At 34.8% G+C, this 23,236-nt stretch overlaps 1 pseudogene; it reads left to right on the forward strand.

Annotated features, from left to right (window-relative positions):
* Window positions 1–21,318: 21,318 nt before the first annotated feature.
* Window positions 21,319–23,208, forward strand: LOC108512254 (polyadenylate-binding protein 1 pseudogene; annotated as a pseudogene).
* Window positions 23,209–23,236: the final 28 nt, after the last annotated feature.

The raw sequence follows: 23,236 nt of genomic DNA on the forward strand, positions 1-23,236 counted from the left end.
AAAATTACCAAAACTCAGGTTAGATGTTGAAATTATATTTATATCACAATTACTACTGACATTTTTCCCACCTTGGTTCTTTACTAATTTAAAATATTGTTTGACAGTAAAATACACTTCTATTTCATTAAAATATTATTATAAAAATCCTGCTACCTAGTTCTTATGTACTTATGTTATGCACTGTATGTAGAGTTATTTAGTCTAACCCCTGACTCATGTCTTCCTTCTGATCTCTCGATCACGTTGAGCTAACGTCAAGAACCTCTATACCAGAGTCTTTCTAACTGCAAGCCATGATCCATCAGCTAATAGTTATAATGAGTATTTTAAAAAAATATGTAAAATAGATAAATTTTTAAAAGAAAATATCAGTGTGCAGGGTATGTAGTAAGAAACATATTTTGTGAAACTTTTTCTGTTTTATGTATATATGAAAATATATTGGTGCATACAAGAAAATACCTTTCTTACTATTGGACTAAGTCAGAAAAGTTTGAAAATGACTTCATTAAAATAAACTATATGAACAGATAAAGAAATGAAACTACAGAGGGTTTAAAACAACTTACTCTAGGGCTTACCTAAGTAAGAAGAGGTTGATTCAGAAGTGGTACTTACTTAGAACTGTCTAGTGGTTATTTTAATCATGTTGCCCACAGAGTACACTGTGTAAATCAAAGAATGTCAGCCAGCAAGAATATACGTACTCTGTATTTCAGAACTTTTATTCTTTTAACTCAGCAGCCTTTCTTATTATGGCAAATATGCAGCACTCCAGAAGAGAAACAACGAACATATAATCATTCACATAATTAATTCGATTATTTTAATAAACATTGTTTCTAGTCCCTATAAAAATGATAATACCAAAAAGTCTATATTTTGTTTCCATTAGTCTCAATTAGTAATATAGTCATTTGTAAATTATATCATTGCCTACCATGCATGTATCCAATAATCTAAAATTAAAATCCAGTATGCTGTGCCATTCTCATTAAATGTCTTACATCAAATCTGTTGCACTTGAGCTAGTGAAGGATATTGTTTTGGAAAGGTAATTAGCAATATTATTTCTTACAACATTCTATCTGCTACAATAGAGAATTTCAGAAGAAACTAGCCAATATTCTAATTGAACTATCTATTTGACATAAGCATTTGCACTGATACTGTTAATTATTCTCTGCTTTAACTGGTCAATTAAAACTGTAAAAGGATGACCAATGTGAAAGTAGTGTTTTAAAATGTTGTCTCCCCATCATTTAACTCCAAAACTTAATTGTATCACTTTCACCAAAGTGAATCAAATGCTTCTAAGTGCACATATTTTTCTTAAAATTTAAAATCAAGTAATAGTCTGTGTCATATGGTGACAAGAACAGTTCAAAGTACCATTATCACTGCTATCATGGTGATAATTAATTCTTTGTTTATTATCATAATGAGAAACCATGTTCAGAAAATGCTAATTGAAAAATGCAGATATCAAACACAAGCTATTCATTGCCTATCAGCCAAATTGCTTCTTACACTTATGGCAGATTAGCACAGAGCCTTCCAAATAATTTATCTAGCCTACTCCAAACTTTTCTAGCCTTCTTATGTTTCACTTCATGATTTTTTTAATGGCCTGCTCTAACATGAAGTACCAGCATTACATTTTTATTTATTAATCTGTGATGGATCTTTCATGCTAATCAGAACTGTTTCCCGATTTTGTTTTAAATACGGTCTTACTTCATTCCTTAACTGGACTGATTGGAATAAGTTTGTAACTGTCTACGGTCAATTAAGTCTGAAACTTTAAAACTTCCAAGTATAACTTTATCAACTTCAAAAGAACTGATAGTCATTTTCATATTTTCATATTGCCCAGTGAAATCCATAAGTGAACATTCCAAAGGACCCTAACTCTAAATTCATCTAGATACCTTATGGGTACAGAATAAGATGCTGCTGATTTTCCCCAACATGTAAAACTCCAAGGGTTATAGATCATTAAGTGTGAATTATCTTAAAATGACTGTTTTCTGATTTTTTTCTAGAGTTTCAGTCTTGTATTGACATGTGGGACACTTCCAAAATGATGTCCTGTAATCACCTGAATATACACTGAACTCCTTAAGTTTTATCTTAACTTTGCTGACTTTACTGTCTCTTTTTTCCCTACTTCTCTCAATCTCAAAACTTGAGTGTTATTAAAATCAATGTTTGTATTTGACAATCACACTCAACTGGCATGCTCATACATATATATCCAGTAATTGGGTTATATTACAGCATCATTTGATGCCTTTTCTTATGGTCCTGTTAAGTCATGAGGAGCACCATATAATAAGAAACAAATACAGAGAGAGGATTCAGAGCACAGCACAAACATGAATAAAATATTGGGTGGTAAAGTGCAAGGGGGACATGTTTGCAAGGAAAAGATCCAAACTTCCTCAAAGGAAAGCACATATAAACTCATCCTTGAAAGTTCTTCTATATCAATATGTCCATTTCAAAAGAAAGGAAAGGTAAAATAAAAAGCAACAAGGGTAAAATTAAAATTAAATGGTTGCTCCAGTTATATTCCCAGAGCCAACGAAAAGTGAACATTCTGTGAGATGGTCGACTAATGGCTCCAGCAGTAGGAATCAGAGAGTCCAAATTCCTGTTGAGAGGTTTCATATTCTTACATTTACTGTCCTACAGAGAACTTTCTATATTAACCAAACTTATACCGTACATGTCAGCAATGTACTAGTTAAGGCAAAGTATCATTCATAGAAAATTTGGATTCAGATGATTCCTTCTCTATGAGGCATTTCTCTAGAGATATCTTTCTAAATCAAAGACTTGTTCAATATGTCTGTTTATTATTACAATGTAATAGTGCTGTCTGTCAGCTTGTGTATTAAGACTGGTATAAACTGCATTTACATCTTTAATATAGCTGCCTTTTTTATTATTTAATGGTAAAATCTATTTTCTTCTTTACATGGGATATTTAAATATAGGTGAAAGGTGGCTAATGCTGTCTCAATATGCTTATTCAACAAGGATGACTTAAAATCTGACCATCCATGCAAATGGAATTTTGTACTTGTGGAAGCGAGAACTCAGAAGGGGTTCTCTCCAAGTAACTAGTAACTCTGTGTGTTCTAAAGATTACTTAGTTCTCTGTTCAAGCTGTCTTTTGTACATAGCCGTGTATTAACACAGGACAATTTTGACAGTCCCTTGGCTAGGCAAACAGGAACTAGCCATCCTATCTCTTGGGTCAATAAATTCTGCCCAAAACATCCTGACTAATTGAGCTAATGGATACTTAGAATATGTAGGGTTGAAGAAACTGTCAGATTGGACAGCTGGGGGATCATTATGCACTACTATCATAACTAATCAAAAGTCTGGAAAGGGACCGGAATCATTGGCTGCTATTATTTAGAGGACAATCCTCCTCTGCTACTATAAAAAATACAGACCACATTCTGTTCTTCATTCAAACGATGTTCTTTCTCAGCTCTTTTATTAGCATATACTGTTTCCCAAGCTGACAATCGCTAATGTACTTCTGACTTTACCTGCTCTTTTTTCCTCCAGTGACTTATCTTAATCTACTTGATAGGATTTTCTTTTAAAACAGAATACCCCATATTTCTGTAAGGGCACACATTTATAGACATTCAGTCAACTTCTCCTAACAGCTCTTAGCGTGAACAAAATTAATGAACAGTGTATTAAAATGGTCATAAATAGCACAATAGGCAAGGTGATGAACATGTACAGCTCTTCCTCTTGCCCTTTCTTTCCATTTTGCTCTCTTCCCTTCCCTTTGTTCCTTAGTCCTTTTCCCCTTTAAAATAGTCAGACCTAAAGCCGTTAGGTACAGCACAATGACTTACGGGTTAAGGGATGGAAGCCTCTGGGGTGAGGTGGCAGGAAGCAGAACAGGTTGTGAGAACCTAAGCAAGGTAAAGAAGGCATCTGCGCAGAGATGTTAGAAATCAAGTAGGAAAGCGAGGGCAGGATTACATAACGAAAGCCGACCTTTGGATATTAGAGACCAAGCTGTAACACCACAGAAGGAATAGCAGTGGAAACAGTAGTTTGTATACATATAGGGATTTAATCAAATAAGTATAATGATAATATTGGTAGGCAGGTTTCTCAATGCAGAGGAAATTTACCAATATGGAAAAGTAAAAAAACTAGAAGAAAACCCTGTGGAAATAGATTGGAACTGAAATTAGTGGTGAAGATGCACATACACAGGTGAACACATACATATATGCACATATATGGAGTTAAATGCAGAAAATACATAGATGTAAATTCAATAGATACATATTAGATTTGCATCAATGATAAATATCAGTAAAATGTATATATGTCCCCCCCCCCCCCACACACACACACACTGACATACTGACAGGTGCTAAGAGCAATGGTATCGTAGTAACAATAAGAAAATACAGAGAAATCAGACCGTGGCTTCTAAATACCACCCACTACTAAAACAAAACAAAACAAAATGAAACACAGAGCCTGTTTGAGATCTAGTTGATTCTACGACCAGAGCAGGATGAGCCAAAAAGTCTTGATTTATCGAAAAAAAGAAAAAAGGAAAGAAATGTTCAAAGAATGATGGGCGTAAGTGAAAAAGAAATAGAAACTAGCTTGAAGTGCTCCCACTGGACAAATCAGGATAGCATGACCATCAAAATAAATGATAGGAATGGATTAGAAGCTGCTGTATATAATAGAAAACCATGAGTCCATGTAGATATAAATAAACAAGCTTATAAATATAATGAGGAGACTATTACATAGTTTAAAAGTATATAGAATACTTATTCTAAGGTTTAAAAATGGTTCAGAGGATTTGCAAAATTTGCGAGAAGCTTCTGAGTAATTGTGCAAAACCATTAGTGGTCCACATGATGCATGTGTGCCGGGCTTTTCCTGGCAAAGATCACTCTGATCAAGCAATAAACATGGGCATCATAAGTAATGGGGGAAACAAAAAAATCATGAGCCCCTTGATGGGACATAATGAGAAAACTACAGCATCAATTCACTGATACTCTTTTTAATGATGGATAATCTGAATGTAATCAGGAGCACCAATCCAAATTTCATAACGTCTGAAAAATAACTGACCTTTAAACTTCACAAGCATCAAAACCATGAAAGTCAAAGGTTCAGCAACTGTTCTAGGTTGAAGGAGACTATCGAGATGTAATAATTAAATACACTACTTGACTCTGATCAGATCCTTGGAGGATTAAAAGGAACTGCTATATAAATGTTAATTTCCTGATTTTGATGGTTGTACAGTGGTTGTGTAGGAAATAAGAACTAAAACATTTCAGGAGTGAAGGGGCATGAGGACACTGAGGTATACTCCATAGGTACAGGAAACAATGTTACTAGTACCATACTGGCAACTTTTCTGTAAGTTTATGCTTATTTCTAAATCAAAATTAATTAACTAATTAAAATTGTGTACAGAAATGAATAGAAAATAATCAAATGTGGTATATGGGTTTTCTAGCCATCCTCAATCTCATGTTCCTCTACAAACTTGTTTACCATATTGCATTGGAAAACGCTGTTTATATATCTCTCCTATAATCTCCTATATATTTATGGCCCCAATGCTTAAAAAAGCTCATATCTGTTCTTGAAGAGATCATGTTTTGTTCATAACTGAGTTATAAGTAACCTAACTTGGTTTACCTTTTTTTTTATACAAAAGAGAAAAGTTTAGATATATTTTAAAACCAGCTAGAGAAACCAGAAGCAACTCAGTATAGCACCCAGAACATAATACATTCTGCCAATGAATAGAGTAATGGCATTGGTTTCTTAGAATTATTCAGAAAATTATTTCTAAGTCTCACAAGTTCTCTGTGCCATTTTCTGGAAAAAGAAACACTGCATAAATCATTATGTTTTTTAAAAAGAAGTCAAGCATAACAAAAGAATCTCCCAGCTTGTAAATTGTGCTGAAAATTTTCTTAACAGGAGGTTGTTTTCGTAAGATACTGACCAGGTAATGTTTCTGCTCTATCATTCCTTTTACTAATTGGCAAAATATGGTTACTGGATTAAATGATTTTTAAGATTATTCCTACTTTAATTTTTGTGGTTGTATCCTTTGTTCACCTTTTCAGAACTCTGAAGTAATCAAGGCTCACATTAAGTAGAATTAATATACACAGGAGAAAATATTCATTTGCCTTTTGGGAGTCAAATATCTCATGGTATGACTTAATACAAAATTTTAATAATAACCATTAGGATTTTCATTAAAATAAACGATATGTATCTCATGTTACATATGAATACTACGTGTTAAATGTCAAAACGTACCTTGCAACTAGTAAAATAATATAATTTCCATGGGTTCAAAATGGAATGAAGTTTTCTTTCTTTTAGGCCTGTTGCTTATTTTAAGTTAAACATCTTTGATAACCTTATTTTTCTCACTGCAACTGCAGTGAGTTGAGGAAAGATATACATCTTAAAACTCAGGACTAATTTTGAGTTCCGTTTCAGTTGTCCCGCCCCCACCCCAACCCTCTGCATTATTTCTTCTAATTTCCATGGACTATTTTATCCGAAGACACTGTGTTATATTAAATTACAATAATAGCAATCAAAGTCATGGGGAGCAAAAGGATTTTCGATTGCAGCCCATGCTTGGCTCTCAATAGCACAGCAGAAGGAGAGCCTGAAAAGCACAACAATTCAGAGAACTTGCCAGCAGACCTCATTGTCCTTTCGGTTTCTAATGACACTGAAGTACTTCCATGATTAAAATTTAAAGGCTTCCCGGTAACCAAGTAATTTGCCCAAAACTCCTTATCTAGCACTTACCAAGAAGACTCTGATTTTAATATACTATTAATCAAGCTCCAGCCAAGTTTACCACTGATACTTTCAATTATAGAGAGACTAGCTTCATCTCTCTCAGTATGTATGTATGAGATATTTTTTTCTGATTAGTCGGTTACCCAGCAATGAAATAAACCACAGACTTGGTTTAGATACACATTACTAAGACACTAGTTGTGGATTTGCTAACAAACTAAGATTTTTAAACTATTAATCACTTGTAAGATGATTAAAATCTGAAAGCCTTGGTGTTCATTACCAGGAATTAGTTATTAGCATTATTAAACCTGCAGTGTACTCATTAAGACACATGCTAAAACAGGCTTTATGATATAAAAATCAACTAAGAAATGTACTTCAAGAAAATAATGATGGATATATATCATTAGTTTCAGTGCTGTCCATATCACATATTTACAAAAATATAGAATATTTATATTTATATCAAATATATATGATACAGACATATTTACATTGCATAATATTTACATCAAAATAAAAAGTTGACTATATAAATTATGAATTATTCCTTCAAAAGATTAAATAATATAAAATAGGTTTATAATACTTTTACTAATATGGAAAGTACTTAAGTGGAAAATAGCTGGTTTATTTTCTTAAAATATATGCAAGTGATAAATGATACTGTAAATATAATCATCTACACATGACCAATGCTTATCTTTTGCTGATTAGGGATTATTTTACTTCTTTAATTCTGATTTTNAATGTTTTATATAGGATAATTTTTGAATATAATTAAGGACCAGGAATTTTACTATATATGTAAGGTTGAATATAGGATGATTCTAAACAATAAGTGACTATATGACAGTATTTGCTAGTGTTAGCAAAATAAGATGAAATTAAAAAATTGAAACTATGTAGATTGAATTCGAAATTGCTAATTGTATATTACCTTATGTATTGCTATAATGTAAATTAAATTTTTTGATTAAATATTCATGCAATGTGGAAGAAAAATAAATTTTCTGAAGAGGGTTTTAGCCAACTTAAATGTATAGCTCCTAATTCTGGAGGCATGTGGTCTTATTACTGTTTTTATGATAATTTGAAATAACAGTAATGTAATCGCAAAATCAAGTTTTTATACATAGCAATCATTCACTAATATGTTAGTCATAGTAGCTCATATTTATATAGCATTTTACAAAACACTTTCAAAACAATGATTACAAGTAAATCTCAAAAAAATCACTGAATTTTATATTTTAATCATTATTTGCAGACGAGAAAATTCTGTATCAGATAGCATATAAAAATGTTCAACTTTGCTAATGATTAGAGGTAAATAAGTATCTGTTATTTTTCATTTTAATTTATAATATTAAAGATTCTTTTTATTATTTTGATAATATTTACTGTTGTTAGAGATGTAGTCTCCTAAGTTTTCTCTTATTTCTATGGGAAAGTACAGTCATTTTGAAAAGAAATGAAGCAGTAAGTATCAATTTTCAAAATATTCACATTATTGAACCAAATAATCCCCTTTCTGAGACTTAGGTCTAAAGAACTTAACTAAAATAGAGGAAGAGTTCAACTAAAAATAATTGACACAACTTAACATGTAGCAATATCAAAATAGGCAATTAAATTTAAAAACTATACATTTATTAAAATATTATTAATAAAGTTGTTTTAAGAGAAAGATAATTTTTTATCTTATGTAGTGCTTTACTGCTTTGTCATGGTGATGTTTCTCAAAAAATATGAAGATTAAAGATGAAAATGAAATGTACCAAAATGTTAATGGTACTTATCTTGCAAAAATATTGGAATTGTTTATTTTTTGTTTTAATATTTCTTCTTATAGATTTCAGACTTTCAACACTGAGCAAACGTCACTTCTTCAAACAGAAAAACATAAAATTAATTATGTTTTAAAACTTTTCATGTTACCTAAACAGTCTCTTGATGTAGATTGAGCTTGATGTGACACTGTATTCACCTGACGTTATCCAAAACAAATTACTTTAACGATGACTAATACCATCAGAGAGATAAAATAAGATTTTCTATAAATGAAAATGTAAAATATTTCAAACATTTGATTTAATTTTTTCATTAATACTAGATTTGCAGAAAGTATATTTGGGAAAGTTTAAGTTTCATTATGTAGCCAAAAATTGATTGAAAACAATCACTTTGCAGTCTTAGATATTCTTGATGATTAAAATGATTTATATTATTTATGTAATAATCAGTAATTTGGATTTTAAAAATATTCCACAGTACATGATTCATTAACCCTATCTCAAATGCATGTACTTTTTTTAAATAGATAAATAAATAAGTCATTTCTTTTTCAGTTCTCTTTTCTGATAGCTATTGTCTGAGATTAACAATTTTCTACAAAATCAAATGTTAAGAAGAAGATGGAATGACACATTTTAACCAATTATAAGTATAATATATGTGAACATACACGTCTTTAAAACAGGAAAATACATAAGTGTCAATATACTTTAGTATACACCATGAAAAAGTTTTTGAGGCCTTTCTAAACTAATTTTATACAAAGTAAAGACAGACTTTTCTGTGAGCTTTGATTTGATATTTTAATAGTGTACAATCACTTGTACATAAAATTAGAGAAAAGCTTAGCTTCAGTTATTGAAAATGCCAAGAAAGTGGAATTAAAGTAAAAACATAAAATCACAGGCAGTTTGTACTGATTCCAAAAAAAAGAATTGCAAATTTTGTAACTACTATCTTTTTGTGTTCTTTACGATAGTGGTAACTTAAACTATAAACATACAAAAAATAGATCTTTACTCTTTCTGAGGTGAGTTAATTACATTTATTTCACCTACCGTGCTTTTTACTCAGGTCATCTAAATATAATAACTATATATTTAACTTTTTAAAGTACTCTGCATCACTAATTTCTCAGGTTCCTAGAAGCTATCAAATGAGGCTACAAATGTGGAGTATATCTACCTTACATAATAGATAATTACACAAACACATATATACACAAAGACTGAGTAAATAAAAGTGAGGACTGTGACCTGAAAAGCAGCCAATATTAGTTCATTGATTTCTCTTTTTAATGAACACGTTTTTTCCTACTTTGCATATAGACTTGATTAAGACATATTCAAGTTGGCTATTACATGAAAGATTTGAGTCCTCCTATGAACTGCACCTTCTCTAGAATGCAGGTTTATTCTTTATCAAGGGGAATTCTCAAGTTTGTTTATGATTGCTAAGTAGATCTTACAATAGAATATTTAGGCAATTGTCTACAGTCTAAAATAATGTTGAGTTTCCCTCTGCATTACCTTCCCACAAAATGCACAGCATTAACCAATTCTTTTCTGTCAACTAGCAATTTTTGGCAGATCCCTTTTGCATGATTCATGAAGGACCAGTAAAAGGCTAATTGTTCAAATTAATTTGCGTAAATGACTAAGCAAGAGATAACAAAATTACATCTGCACTTGTTTGGCAAAGATTCAATAGCAGCGGCCCTGTACTGCCAGCTGCTTCCAGACAACACTCTTGCAGAAATTAAAAGCTACAAATATTAATTAATACACTTTTTTGGTACGTTAATTTGCACTGAAAGGTTCCGGAGTGCAAAACTGCTGAGAAGATGAACCATGATAATTAGAATTAATGGGATGGATGCATGTTTTTTGCAGCTGAAGTTTTAAAAACCCATGAATGGAACTGGGAACTTGAAACTGACATTCTCATAAATCTCTATGATAATGCAGCTATTAGTATTAGAAGGATTAAGTACTATGGCTCCAGAGTTATCAATCACATGACACGTTATATCCCATCTGTCATTGCAGTTGCTAAGACACGATAGCCGTCCTTGAGGAAGCTGTATGAAAAGCTTTGGGAATTCAAGGAATCGTAGTGATGACTGCCAGACTACAAAATGAACAGCTCAAAACTCTGACTTCCAAACAGAAATAATAGCCAACACTCTATTTGTCAGCTTGGTACTTTGCAAATACCCTAACTCTAGTATCTATATTTAAGATTGGTTAGGCAATGTGAATTATAGATAGATCACACCGGAAAAAAGAGTAGTAAGATGTCACAGATTTTACCTTTAATTCATATGTAGCTTCACGACTAAGAGTTTGCCTGTAAAATATTTTTTACTGATTATACTATTAACTATACATAGAAACATCTTAAAATCTTACTGTTGACATCCTAGTAAATATGCTGAAATAATCTTGATACAAAGTGATTAAGAAATAAAAATGCAAAGCTTGGGCTTTTAGCTTTATCCATTGATTTGTAGATGTTATAGTTCAATAACTGTCTATCAAGATATAACATCAGTTTCTACATGTAACTTCCCAAATACTACTAATTAATGTAATTAATGTATGCCACATAATTAATTTACTTTTGTTGCTTAAATAATAAAAAAGCCACATTTGTATGAAAGTTTATAGGATACAAGCAACACTTTATCTAAGCTTTCTATTTAATTTACCTAAGTTTGTATTTAGAAAGAATACAACATTGAAAATGCCAAGAGGAATTGTCTTACAGCATTCTAATTTGGATCAGTTAACACTTTTTTTTTTTTTTTGTTTTTTAAACTTTTTTTTTTTTTTTTTTTTTTTTTTTTTTTTTTTTTTTTTTTTTTGAGACAGTGTCTCGCGCTGTCACCTAGGCTGGAGCGAAGTGGCACAATCTTGGTTCACCGTATCCTCCGCCTCCCGGGTTCAAACGATTCTCCCGCCTCAGTCTCCCAAGTAGCTGGGACTATAGGCACCCGACACCACGCTCAGCTAATTTTTGTATTTTTAGTGGAGCCAGAGTTTCACCATATTGGCCAGGCTGGACTTGAATTCCTGACCTTGTGATCCACCCACCTCAGCCTCCCAAAGTGCTGGGATTACAGGCATGAGCCACCACACCCAGCTGTGGATCAGTTAACACTTTCTAGAGTGTCCCAACCACCATAAAATACTGCATTTAGCGAGAGATTATAAGAAAATGAAAAAAAGTTTTAATATTATTTTTAAATATTAAATACTTGGAAAAATATTATTCTTTATACCAGGCTACCAATATGCAGATGGATGAAGGGAAAACTCTAGAATTAAGAAAATTTTTTCATTGATATCCAAAATTATGCCCTAACATGCTTATTCATTTTACAGTGATTTTATTTTTTATTTTTTTTCTAGAGACAGAATCTAGCTCTTGTCACCCAGGCTGGAGCGCTATGGCTCGATCTTGGTTCACTGCAACCTCCACCTCCCAAGTTCAAGCAGTTCTCCTGCCTCAGCCTCCGGAGTAGCTAGAATTATAGGCCTGCACCATCACGCCTGGCTAATTTTGTATTTTTAGTAGAGACAGGGTTTCACTATGTTGACCAGGCTGGTCTCAAACTCCTGACCTCAAGTGATCCGCCCACCTCGGCCTCCCAAAGGCTGAGGGATTATGGGCGTGAGCCACCATGCCCAGCTCATTTTACAGTGATTTTAAAACATATATTCCTTCTATAGCTTTCCCAGATATTATCTTTCCCTAAGATTTTGTGGAAACTTGTGTGTATTTTTTTCTTCTGGAGAAATGCCTGATTACATTTTATTTATTTATTTATTTATTTATTTATTTATTTATTTATTTTATTTTTTTGAGATGGAGTCTTGCTCTATCGCCCAGCCTGGAGTGCAGTGGCAGAATCTCAGCTCATCACAAGCTCTGCCTTCTGAGTTCAAGCGATTCTCCTGTCTCAGCCTCCCAAGTAGCTGGGATTACAGGCACGTGGCACTGCGCCCAGCTAATTTTTGTATTTTCAGTAGAGTGGGGTTTCACCATGTTGGCCAGGCTGGTCTCGAACTCCTGACCTCAGGTGATCTGCCTATTTTGGCCTCTCAGAGTCCTGGGATTACAGGCATGAGCCAGTGGCCCGGCCAACCTGATTACATTTTTAAATTATATTTTCAAAAGTGTTAAGACTCAAGTTTAAATTCAAGGCTTTGATCTCACTTTTAGTAGAAATATATGCACTGTCAGGAAGGAAATATTTAAAACTGCAAACAGTCCTTTACTGTCCCTGAAAACAGATTTTGAGTCTTCCTTGATAATAGTATCCATAAAGGGTGCCAGGAGGACACTGGTGTGATTATAGATGGAAAGAAGAGTCTCAAAGTGAAGAAGTTTGCAGCATCAGAAGGCTGAGTGACAGGGTAAACCTTGCCTAGCTTAGAACTGTGCTCAGAGCCTGAGTTGCTTTTGAGGCATGATAAAGAACCTAAGTAATTTATTCTGGGGATAAAAGATCATGCAGTAACTTAATAGTTTAAGTATTTGGTGACTCATTGCCATGAAGAGACTATAGATTGGACTTTATAGAGAATATCTTAGTGGCAAGACTGATGAAACCTGATGACACAAACCTGATGAAAGTAGAGAGTGTTTCTCAGGGGATGAAGCAGAACTATCACTCACTTACTCTTATCACAATAAGCAATTTTCAAATATTTTTTTCCCAAAGGGAGGAATTTATAGCTATGAAAGCACCCTCAGATATATTAACCTTTTTGTAAGCTCTTTAAATGGCCAGCTAATATGCAGAATAAGAACTTTTTTGTTAGGATGGAAAAGGTGATATGTCAAGGTGTTTGTCTACTTGATTGATAAAGTCAATGCAAAAATTATAGAATGCTACCATATGGTGTTCATTTGTCCTACCCTTCCTGGGTTGTCTCTACTATTTACCAGGTATACTAACTAGACTTAGAAATATGCCCATTTCACAAGCATTTGCAACCAATTGGAATTCCTATCATACCAAAAATTTCACAAAATGTAAACGTTATCAAATACTTCTTTGAAAATTCAATAGGCTTTGTTCTACAAAAAAATAGTTTTCATAAGCCCTTTAGTAGGATACGCCTAAAACCTGTTAAAATAGATGCTGTTTTCTAAATTTGAGAATGATACACAAGTTTCTAAAACACTTCATGAGTTTGTCATTTGTTTATGAAGATGAATTTATACCTTTAATATTCATGATTTGAGTCTCATAAGGTCCTTGTCAGAGTAGTTAAAACATTTTATCAAAGAACATATAATAGTTTCTTCTATTGGGAATGTGTTTCTATGTATATATGTAATTTAAGAATCATATGAAAGCTTTATGGCTTTGTGGGTGCCAGCTTAGAACAGTGCCTGACACGGATCAAGCTGCTGTTTTACCAGGGAAGAATTATTGGCCCTTGTGTAAGCATGATGGGATTGCTTGGCAAAATGTCAGCCGCTTCTTTTATCATCTTATTTGTAAGTTAGTATTTCAGGATATAACCACGCATCAACAGGCAACAACATTCAGATTTGAAGAAACTCCCGTTTCTTCACGCAGATATACAAAGAAAGCATCATGCAGATACTTTATGCCCATAGGCAAAGTGTCAAAAGTTGAGAAAAAAAATCTATACAACAAAATAAACATAATTTAAACAAAATCAAAACCAGCATTTTTTAAAATGATCAAATTCCTATCATCAACATTCAATCTCCATTTTATTCTGCCCATAAAGAAATATCTCATAAATAAGACCTAGAAGACATTTCTTTCCCAAATCTTAAGGCAATAAAACAATTTTCCTGAATCAAATTTTTAATATTACAGTATCATAAATCAAACACACATACACAGCTTTATCCCATTTGGAAGATCATTCACAATAAAATCTGTGCAGCTATTGATAAGCGGATGTAGTACAAAGTCTCAGCCTGATAGTTTCTTTCCAGAATTTTACTGTTTTAACCAAGGAAAAGGAATTATACCTCATCTACCAGTGAATTTCTTTCACCTAAAATGCTTTCTGAGCAAACATTAGAAGAACTTTGTTTTAAAAAAGAAATGTTTATGAAGGACAAAACCTACATTAGCCATTATACTTTTAGTGATCTTTCTGGCCTGCTACCTGCTATTCTCTGTACAATGTATGCAGGTTTTATTTCTTTCAACTACTATTTGAATTATTTGTTTGTATTTATCTCTTAATCAGTCTTATTATTACGTTGCAAAACTGAATTGTAAACTCTTCAAGGATATGTTCTCAAGCTCATGTGCCCTCATACAGCTTGGTATCCACTACAATTCCCAAATGTGATTTGTCTGCACTCAATTTACCCCGCTTTGGGAACATCTTCCAACCTTACACTGACCCTCAATATCTGGAAATTTCACTTGTTAAAATCTGCCCCTCACTTCCACCAGGGCACACATTGTAATGTGGGCACTTAAGCTAGAAAAATCAGGTATTTTACCCTCAGAAACTGGACATTTGTAACTGAGGAGTCGGTTTCTGAAAATCTTTAGAACTAAGTCCGTTTAACTATAGTATTTTAGATTAAAAGTCTGTGAGATTCCTAGATTTTCATTCTTGGTCATTTACCTGATTCTTGGATTCCTCACCATGGCTCAATAAAATTCCATAATTTTTCCTTTTGGGAAGCTGGCTGGAGTTGTTTTCCCTTTCTTTTTAGTTGTGTTTTCAGTTATAATTCTAGGAAACGTAATTAATAAATACGTATTCACTAGAATTAGCATCATGAAGGAGTTTCAAAGAAATAAAGTCTTTATGCCAGGTGTGGTGGCTCACACCTGTAATCCCAGCACTTTGGGAGGCCGAGGCAGGCAGATCACGAGGTCAGGAGTTTGAGACCAGCCTGGTCAACATGGCGAAACCTCATCTCTATTAAAAATATAAAAAATTGGCCGGGCGCGGTGGCTCAAGCCTGTAATCCCAGCACTTTGGGAGGCCGAGACGGGCGGATCACGAGGTCAGGAGATCGAGACCATCCTGGCTAACACGGTGAAACCCTGTCTCTACTAAAAATACAAAAAAAAAGAAAACTAGCCTGGCGAGGTGGCGGGCGCCTGTAGTCCCAGCTACTCGGGAGGCTGAGGCAGGAGAATGTCGTGAACCCGGGAGGCGGAGCTTGCAGTGAGCTGAGATCCGGCCACTGCACTCCAGCCCGGGCGACAGAGCAAGACTCCGAGGCAGGAGAACTGCTTGAACCCAGGAGGCAGAGGTTGCAGTGAGCCAAGATTATGCCACTGCACTCCAGCCTGGGTGACAGAGTGAGACTCTGTCTCAAAAAAAAAAAAAAAAAAAAAGTCTCTACAACAAATTTTAAGAGAAAAAAATAATGATTTCTTACCAGACCCCTTTCCATAAATGAATAAAAATATGTGCCTCTCTATGTATGTACCCTATGAGCAAACTCATTATTAATAAAACATCTGTATGAGTTGTGGCAAATTTTATTACATATCAAAATATTCAATCTGATTAAAATATATTTGAAGAATCCCATTTACACTTGTGCCAAACTATTTACTTTGAGGTAGGTATGCAAGGTTTTTTTCCTTTTGTTTTGCTTTGTTTTTGTTCCTAGGTAGAATTCTCAAATCAACATCAAAATAAAGCTGCCTTTTGAAAATAATTTATTGTCGCTAAATTATTCATTGTATTCTCTGTATCATTAAATGTATTTCTGATTAGGAAGAGTTAACATCCCATAAGACATTATATACACCTCCATAATATCTTATAAAGACAATTTTTCCATTAGTGAGTGAGAAAAAAATAAACCAATCATTAAGAAGTCATATGATTTTGGGATTTGGGGGACAAAGATACTTTGAGAGAGCATCTTTCATGACAAAGACTGTTCCTTTTCTTTGAGAGGCACACAGAATCTGCTTGGTAGAAAAATTATTGATGCATAAGGAAGCCCAAAAGGTGGAAACCATTTATTTGTAAATCTATTTCTTGAACTCTTGTTTTTGTTTCTTAAATCAAGTTACTGAAATTGGTATTAAGAAGTAAAAAAAAAAATTCATACACAGTAACTACTGTTATCACTCTATGGAAGAAAACGTTTGACGTGTATGTATAAGTTACATAATATATTTAGAATGTTGATGATATAAATAGAAGAGGCATTTTAACACCTCGTAGTTTCCTGGAAAACAACTTACCACCCAGTGTAGGGACGAAAATGAAAAGCCTTATATTCCCCCATCAACATGTGGCTATGTTAAAATTTTAACAATCAGAATACCTAATGTTCAGTCTGGGTAGAAGGACTGGTTGTAGAGTACTAGATGGATAGGTTAAAATGGTACCATATGTCTTCAAAACAATGCATTGTGACTAAATGATTGGCCACAGTGCCGTTGGCAACTGTTCCTCTGAAGTTCAACTTAGAAATGGAAAATGAATGCAGCTTGTTTACCACTGACTGGTCATAACTCACTCTAATCTTGCCAAGGAAAGATCTGCTACCAGGTTTCCCATAATCTTAGGTTTTTGTCATCCTAATTCCTTTCAAACAAAAGGTTTTATTATTTGAAAGAACATTAGAATAAAATTTCTTCTGGGATTACTTTACATTTTCTATTCATAAGCCCCAAATAATAGCACACCAGGGTAAGAGCAGCAGTCTAATATATTCGCCACATGTCTGACCACTGATTACCTTTTATTTAGAGAAATATCCTGGAGATCAGGTATAGGTTTCTTATAGCCATGTGACAAATATTTATATATATATTGTTCTGGGAGCAACACTCCTCCAGTGGCTCTTGAGTGATCTTGAGGAAGTCATTCAATTACCCTTGGCTCCGTGTTTGCATCCAACATATGGCCATGCAAACTCTGTATTATTCACTAACTCAGTGATTCAATTCAAAAAGGAATGTCTACTAAAACTGAAGGCTGATTTTATCTTTTCAAAAGAAAAGACAAACATACCAAAAAAATTGCTACTCCTCTCTCTTGGAATATATAATTCATTTTACATGGCGTTTGCTCTTAATGCTTGAAAGTGGGGCTCAAAGTAACAAGCCAAGTGAATAAGAATGTGCCCATGTTTTGTTTCATGTAACCAGCGCTCACTGTGGTGGTGACTGGCTCTTTTTTTCTGGACCACAAAGAGGAGTTCATACTGTTTGCGTAAGAGATTTAAACAACCAGGCTTCATGTTTTTATCATTTGGTAAAGCTGCCAGAAGAAGTCTGAAATCTCAAACTATCAATGAGTAGAAGAAAAAAAAAAAAAAAAAAAAAGATTTATCTTTTAAAAAAGACTATGGAAAATTAGAAAGGAAAAAAGAATATAAAGAAAGCAAAGCCAAGAGGAAGTAACAGGGTTTCCAGTACTACGTACCATGTCAAAAATATCAGGAATTCAGTCAGACCTTTAAATTTTTTTATTCTTAGAGTGCAAATACGATGAAATTAGTAACTTTCTGATAGTATTATTTTTCCTCAACATTTGTCTATGATTCTTAAAGGAAAACTAAATATCACTGAATGAAACCCCAAATCTGGCTTTCTGAAGAGTATTCGACCTTGGAAAGTGGTCACATGCTTGTCACATTTAGTCTATTACATAGTTCTAAATCCATGTAAAAATACAAACAGATATTACTAAACAAGGCCTTAGCAAGGCAGGACTGTGATTCAAACAGCCCTTTTCATTCAACACCTTCTGGTGAGCAGAACTAGCCAGGAGCAATGCAGACTGGGATTAAGAAACATGACCAGCTGTCCAATGGAGTCAGGTTCTATGAAACTAGTGGCATTTTCTCTTAGAAGCAATTGAAATAAACAAGATATTTGTTGTTGTTTCAGTTCAGAGAATGGAGAATATGCATTTTGAGAAGTGAGAAAGTAAAAGGTTGAATTAGTTTTAAAAATTGGAAGAGACATGCTGGAAGGGCAAAGGAATGAGCTGATAATTTAAGACATTTTTTATAGGAAGTATTTTGGTGGATTTTATTATGTAGTTTTCTTTGGTTAGTTTTTCAGGTTCTTCTAACCTATGCACTTTTAGGAATAAAGTGATTATGACTAATGTGTCTAATAGCTAATTTAGTTAATGTAACCAATGTATTTAATAATTATGACTAATGTACATTTACATACATTGTAAATTATAAGCTTTATTTCTCACCAAAAATATGTTCTAGTGAATAGAGATTGTATTAGTTGGCTAGGAAAACAGTAACAAAATGCCACAGACTGCATGGCTTAAACAATAGAAATTTATTTTCTCACAGTCATGGAGCCTGGAATTCCAAGATCAAGAGGCCAGCAAGGTTGGTTTTTCTTGAGATCAGCCTCCTTTGTGTTTTCAAGGTCACCTTGTTGCTATGTCCTCCCATGGCCTTTCCTCTCTGTGTGGGCACATTCCTGGTGTCTCTCCCTCTTTTTATATGGACACCAAGTATATTGGATTAGGGCTCCACTCTTAGGACCTCATTTATCCTTAATTACCTCTCTAAAGATTCTGTCTCCCAATACAGTCACATTGCGGGTTAGGGTTTCAACACATGAATTTTAGTAGGACACAATTCAGTTTAGATCCAGCACGCGATAACTATAAACATTTCTAATGCATTTTCTTATTATAAAGAGACTCCTTCCTTATTCATCCATCTCTTTAAAATAGTTATTACTATGACTTAAGTTTTAGCTTCTCTTTTAATAGGAATAATGCACCTAGATTTATAAGACCATTTTTAGGAAGTGTATTTAAAAAAATTTCAAATATCAAATAAGATCTTGACCAAACCAGAAATTGTAAGCAGCCGATTTAGCATAAAAGCCAACACTGTCTACTCTGGTATATTATTGAAGTGACTCACCAATTTAATCAAACCACACTTAGGTACTAGTGTAGTGACTGAATTTTAGAAAATGTCTTTGAAGAAGTGCCTACATATAATTATTAGAAAATTACCTGAAGTTCGGAAACAAGCAATAGATTACTAGATGCTCTTTTATTACTTTTCTATTTACTTTTCAAAATTTACGATTCTTTAGGAACACAACCTAATGTACAGATTTTTCTCAGGTAAATATACAAATAATTTCCCTCCAATGAAGAGATAACTGTGAAAGTCACAATTTATTGCCCAGAAAGACATTAACTAGTTTTATATCTAACCCAAGAATCTCACCCTAATATGTTTTCTTAAAATTACCTCTATACCTACCTCATCAAATGTTCTTTGAACTGATTTTAACTTTCCTGGTCCATTCATTAATTAACAGGTTAAATAAAATCTTTGACACATATCTATTTAATATTTGCCTCAGAGCCACAGATTTACTTTCCTGAAAATAATACTTAAGCATAACCAATAAACACACATTCATTGATTAATATCTTATGTTGGCATATTATAATAAACAATCTAATCTGGAAATTGAATCATTAATAGAGACTACAACACCAAATGATTTATAGTTTAATTTTAAAATTACTTGTCATGCTTTGAGGGAAAAATGGAAAATTAAAACTTTAAGAAAAGCATCTGGAGCATTAAAAAAAGATTTTCTGTTATTTCTAAGTTTATGTAAACTTATATAGTAAAAGATTAAATTTCTTGTTTCCCATTGTCGTTTAATAACCATATGTTATTTCTGTATGTAGGCATTGTGAATACATATTTACAAAGAAAAAGAAGGGAAGAAGGGAAATTAGTATTATTTTAATCTATGGCTATCTATAATAAAGCAAATCATTTCTAACGTCATTGGCTTTGAACTCCCTGTTACTAATTTGGCTAGAGTCCCACACTGACTCTAAGTGTTTTGTGGGGGAAGCAGCAGCTCAATGGTTTTTCTTCCAAAGAAATTTGGCCTAGTGTCATGAAAGGAAAGGAACTAGCTAGATGGATTGTTGGTTTATGGAAACCTAAATGCAGGTAGGATCCTTCTGATACAGTCTTACTGGGTCAATTCTTCTGTTTCTTCAACGTTTAAGGTCAGGAATCTTTTTCCATTGGGAAGTCTTCCTTGCCTACAAACATTAGCTAAATTAGATGCCTCTGGACTCCTATGCCGTCCTTTAATTGCACTTAATATGTATTTCGTATGTTTTATGATTCTGCCTCCTCCTTTATTCCATGAGTTCAATAAAAAGAGAAACTGCAATGTTTATCATCCAACTAATTTAGTTTTTGACATCTACATACTAAGTAAATAAACCCAGGTAAAATATATTTGATCAGAGGACTAATTAGCTTGACATAAAACTTGAATATGGTCTTTTGCCCTAAAAAAAATCTTTTAAAAATACCTCCCCAAATTTCCCCCAAATCGGCATCTACTCCGCCAGAGAATTATAATATTTTTTCTTCCGCTTTTATAAAATAACCCAGTCAACAGCCAAGACCGACCCCGCCTGCGGCCCTGCAGCAGCTGCAAGGAGGAACCAGGAGACCGAGGCCTTCCTGCCGCCAGAACCGGAGACTGGCACCCTGGCTCCCTGCCGGCGGCCAACCGACCTCACTCTGTGGCCGGTAAGTCATTTCCGATTTGGCTGATTTTTGTCCCTCGGCGCATGCCCTTGCTCCCCGCCCCCGGCTCCAAGACCCCCGGCCCCGCACTCGCTCTCCTCCTCTCACGAAAGGGTGGCGGCCTGTGGCCCTGCGGACAGTCGTGCTACGATGAACCCCAGCGCCCCCAGCTACCCCATTGCCTCACTGTACGTGGGAGACCTGCACCCAGATGTGACTGAAGCGATGCTACAAGAGAAGTTCAGCTCAACCGGTCCACCCTCACCATCCGGGTCTTCAGAGACCAGATCACCTGCTGCTTCCTGGTCTACGTGTAGGTGAACTTCCTGCAGCCAGCGGACGCGGAGCGTGCTCTGGCCGCCATGAACTTTGATGTTATAAAGGGCAAGCCAGTATGAGTCCTGTGGTCTCATCGTGATCCATCACTGCTCAGAAGTGGAGTGGGGAACGTATTCGTTAAAAATCAGGACAAATCCATTGAGAAGGCACTGTGTGATGCATTTTCTGCTTTTCGTAACTCCCTTTCGTGTAAGGTAGTTTGTGAAAAAAGTGGTTCCAAGGGCTGTGGATCTGTACACTTTGAAACACAGGAAGCAGCTGAAGGAGCTATTGAAAAAAAATGAATGGGATGCGACTGAATGGTCTCAACGTATTTGTTGGACGGTTTAGGTCTCCTAAAGAAAAGAGCAGCAGAACTTGGAGCTAGGGCAAAAGAGTTCAAAGTTGGACCGACCTTAAGTGTGAAAGTAATGACTGATGAAGGTGGAAAATCCAAAGGATTTGGATTTGTAAGCTTTGAAAGGCATGAAGATCCACAGACAGCTATGGATGAGATGAATGGAAAGGAGTTCAGTGGAAATCAAATATATATTGTTCAAGCTCAGAAAAAAGTGGAAGGGCAGACAGAACTTAAGTGCAAATTTGGACAGATGAAGCAAGATAGAATCACCAGATACCAGGGTGCTAATGTTTATGTGAAAGATGTTGATGACAGTATTGATGATGAACGTCTCCAGAAAGAGTTTTCTCCATTTGGTATAATCACTAGTGCAAATGTTACGATGGAGGGTGGTTGCAGCAAAGGGTTTCGCTTTGTATGTTTCTCCTCTCCAGAAAAAGTAGCTAAAGCAGTTACAGCAATGAATGGTAAAATTGTGGCCAGCAAGCCATTGTATGTAGCTTTAGTTCACCGCAAAGAAGAGCACCTGGCTCACCTCACCAACCAATATGTGTAGAAGATGGCAAGTGTACGAGCTGTGCGCCACCCTGTAATCAACCCCTACCAGCCAGCACCTTCTTCATGTTACTTCATGGCAGCTGTCTCACAGACCCAGAACCATGCTGCATACTATCCTCCTGGCCAGATTGCTCAACTAAGACCAAGTCCTCCCTGGGCTGCTCAGAGTGTCAGACCTTATCCATTCCAAAATATGACCTGTGCTATCCGTTCAGCTGCTCCTAACCACCACTCTGAGACCAGCTTCTTCACAGGCTCTACCAGTCATGTCTACACAGTGTGTTGCTAACTCATCAATACAGACAATGGGTCCATGTCCTGTAGCTGCTACTGCTGGCTCCACTCCTGCTGTCCACATCATTCTACAGTACAAATATGCTGCAGGAATTCACAGTCCTCAACAACATCTTAATATACATCCACAGGTTACCAGGCAGCAGCTTGCTGTTCATGTCCAAGGTGAAAAACTTTTTACTGCTTTCATGTTGGCATTTGCCCCTCTTCAGCAGCGGAAATAGATACTTCTGTTTGTATCTGGTGAACGACTGTTTCCTCTTATTCAAGCCACGCACACTACTCTTGCTGGTAAAATCACTGGCATGTTAGTGGAGCTTGATAATTCAAAACTTCTTCATATGCTTGAGTCTCCGGAGTCTCTGAAGCTGTAGTTGTACTACAAGCCTACCGTGCGAAAGAGGCTCCTGAAAGCAGTTAACAGTGCTACTGGTGTACCAACTGCTTAAAATTGATCAGGGACCACGGGGTGGGGGG

This window comes from Rhinopithecus bieti, unplaced genomic scaffold (genome assembly GCF_001698545.2).
Source record: "Rhinopithecus bieti isolate Rb0 unplaced genomic scaffold, ASM169854v2 scaffold_28493, whole genome shotgun sequence".
Taxonomy (NCBI): domain Eukaryota; kingdom Metazoa; phylum Chordata; class Mammalia; order Primates; family Cercopithecidae; genus Rhinopithecus; species Rhinopithecus bieti.